Genomic DNA, 2668 nt, shown 5'->3' with positions numbered 1-2668 from the left:
AACACAGGGTTTTGCAAGGGCTAATGTTGAAGAATTGTCCATGCAAATGTTTTAAAAAATAAAAAAAAACTTTAATTAAAAAAAAGAAAAAAACCCACACTGAGAAAAAAACAAACAAAAAAACCTATAATCCTGCCTTCCTAAACCTGAATTCATAGAGATTCTAAACTGGCAAGTGATATTGCTATGTTATAAAAGGCAAATCCGTACCTAGGAAGATGTACTACACAAATTCTAGGTAAAAAAGGTAACATCTCTAGGTTCATTTGTTTCCTATTATTTGAACTAATTGTTGGGATATAGTATACAGTGTACTTTATTTGAAATATCTGTTTATGAGCCATTATTTGGGTTGATCAATCTTTGCAGTACTAGTAGGTGTTATCTTTCACTTGGATTCCAAGGCAATGAATCGTTCTCAACTTGTTCATCACAAAGTCCAAACAACTCATCATTAGCAATAAGTGATTATGGTAGATTGTCTTTACAGGACCCCCATTCTCAGAGACTATTTTGTAAAGAGGTAAGTTGGCCAATCCCTACAAAACTAGATATGAAATGAGTTTCCATTGATCTAACTCATGTATCCTATAAACACCAAAATTTCACAGTAAAACTGTTATCAAGTTGAAAGTCTCAACAATAAAATTTGAGTATCATACATTTGATTATTTCTTTTTTTATTTTATATTTATCATTAGCTCAATAGTTTTAGTACTTTTTTTCCTTTTTTTATTAAAGCTTTTTATTTTCAAAACGTGCACAGATAATTTTCAACATTCCTCCCCTTCGCAAAACCCTTTGTTTCGAAATTTCTCCCTTTCTTTCCCTACAAGGCAAGTAATCTGTGTTAAACATGTGCAGTTTTTCTATACATACTTCCACAATTTTGATTATTTCTTTCAGCATTTTTCTGGCTTAAAATTTTAGCTAGGTGGTAAGCTTCCTTTCCCTTCTCTCTCAGCTGAGAGTCATACTGATTATGAATTTCTGCCAAATTTTATTCTTCAGATGTTCAAAACTAAAAGTCAATAATAGATAATCATGGCTATGCCCAAACTTCTTACTCTTGGTAAAGTTGTACACATGTATTAAGAAAGCCACATGTTCACTCTGCAGAGATTTTGGTTAGGGGATAAATATAAAGTTTTATACTGAAATACAAAAACTAGACTCATAAGAGGGAAGAGATAGGATTAGACCAGAGTTTATCAAATAATAGCTTGAAGGGTCAATTAGGTCTAATGAAGATTTTTCTAAGGAGAAGTTATTTGGACACATCTGAAGGACATCAGGGAAAGAACCAATTGATAAATTAAAATTAGATTGATAATGCAATCTGCTAGGGAAAAAATGGGGATCAAGTGAATTTGTAGAAAGGTGGGTCTTTGTCAAGGGGCAAAGAGAATATGGTAGAAGATGATGTCAAAGGATTTTGAAATTAAGAGAATGAGAGAAGGAGCTCACATCGAATGGCTTCAGTAGTTGTCAGAGGCAAGGTCTTCGGTTTTAAGAGTGGAGAGTGAGAAGGTTCAGGAAGGGAAAGGTGTGCAACAGCTTTGAAGCAATGAAGAATTAATTAGGGAGGGATAAAAGGATGTCCTTAATGAGGAGGGGACCCAGTTGAGGTTGGATAGCATGAATCTGTAATGGACCTAGGCAGGGAAGCTCAGGAGAAATGGAGGAAATTGCTGGAATATACAAGCAGAACAAGAAACTAAATTCCAGTTCTGCATCTACATTTTAAGATGTTGCAGCCTTTTTTGTAGTGGCAAGAAACTGGAAACTGAGCAGATGCCCATCAGTCAGAGAATGGCTGAATAAGTTATGGTATATGAATGCTATGGAATATTATTGTTTTATAAGAAAGGATCAGGAGGATGATTTCAGAAAGGCCTGGAGAGTTAATGCTGAGTGAAATGAGCAGAACCAGGAAATCATTGTACATGGCAACAGCAAGATTATACAATGATCAGTTCTGATGGTTGTGACTCTTTTCAACAATGAGTTGATTCAGGCCAGTTCCAATAATATTGTGATATGAAGAGAGTGTTCTACATCCAGGGGGAGGACTGTGGGAACTGAGTGTGAATCACAACATAGCATTTTCACTCTTTTTGTTGTTGTTTGCTTGCATTTTATTTTTTCTCATTTTTTTCCGATTTGATCTGATTTTTCTTGTGCAGCAAGATAACTATAAATGTGTATGCATATATTAGCTTTAACATATGTTTTTGCCATGTTTAACATATATTGGATTACTTGCCATCTAGAAGAGGGGGTGGGGGAAAGGAGGGAAATTTGGAACGCAAGGATCAATGTTGACAAATTATCCATGCATGTTTCGAATATAAAAAGCTTTCATTAAAATAAAAAACTACTAGTAGTAGGGTGCATTTTGTGTCACGTGCCCCACTTTAATTCTTCAGATTTTCATTCCGATTATTCAAAATCTCCAGTATACTTAGTCTAGAGACCTAATCAAGCATTTCCTAATTCTTGGCTTAGGGGGAGGGGCATTTCGCTCGCACTCGCACAAGGAACCAGAGGCCTCACTCAGTCAACCGTGCGCATCACCACGCGCATGCGCCTCTCTTTCCGGAAGTAGCGGACCGCGTCCCAGAAATCCTTGTTCCTTCATCCGGTTCTACTCTTCCCCTCCCTTATC

The sequence above is a fragment of the Antechinus flavipes genome, chromosome 3, assembly GCF_016432865.1.
Source record: "Antechinus flavipes isolate AdamAnt ecotype Samford, QLD, Australia chromosome 3, AdamAnt_v2, whole genome shotgun sequence".
Lineage (NCBI taxonomy): Eukaryota > Metazoa > Chordata > Mammalia > Dasyuromorphia > Dasyuridae > Antechinus > Antechinus flavipes.
Note: the sequence above shows the minus strand (reverse complement) of the source record.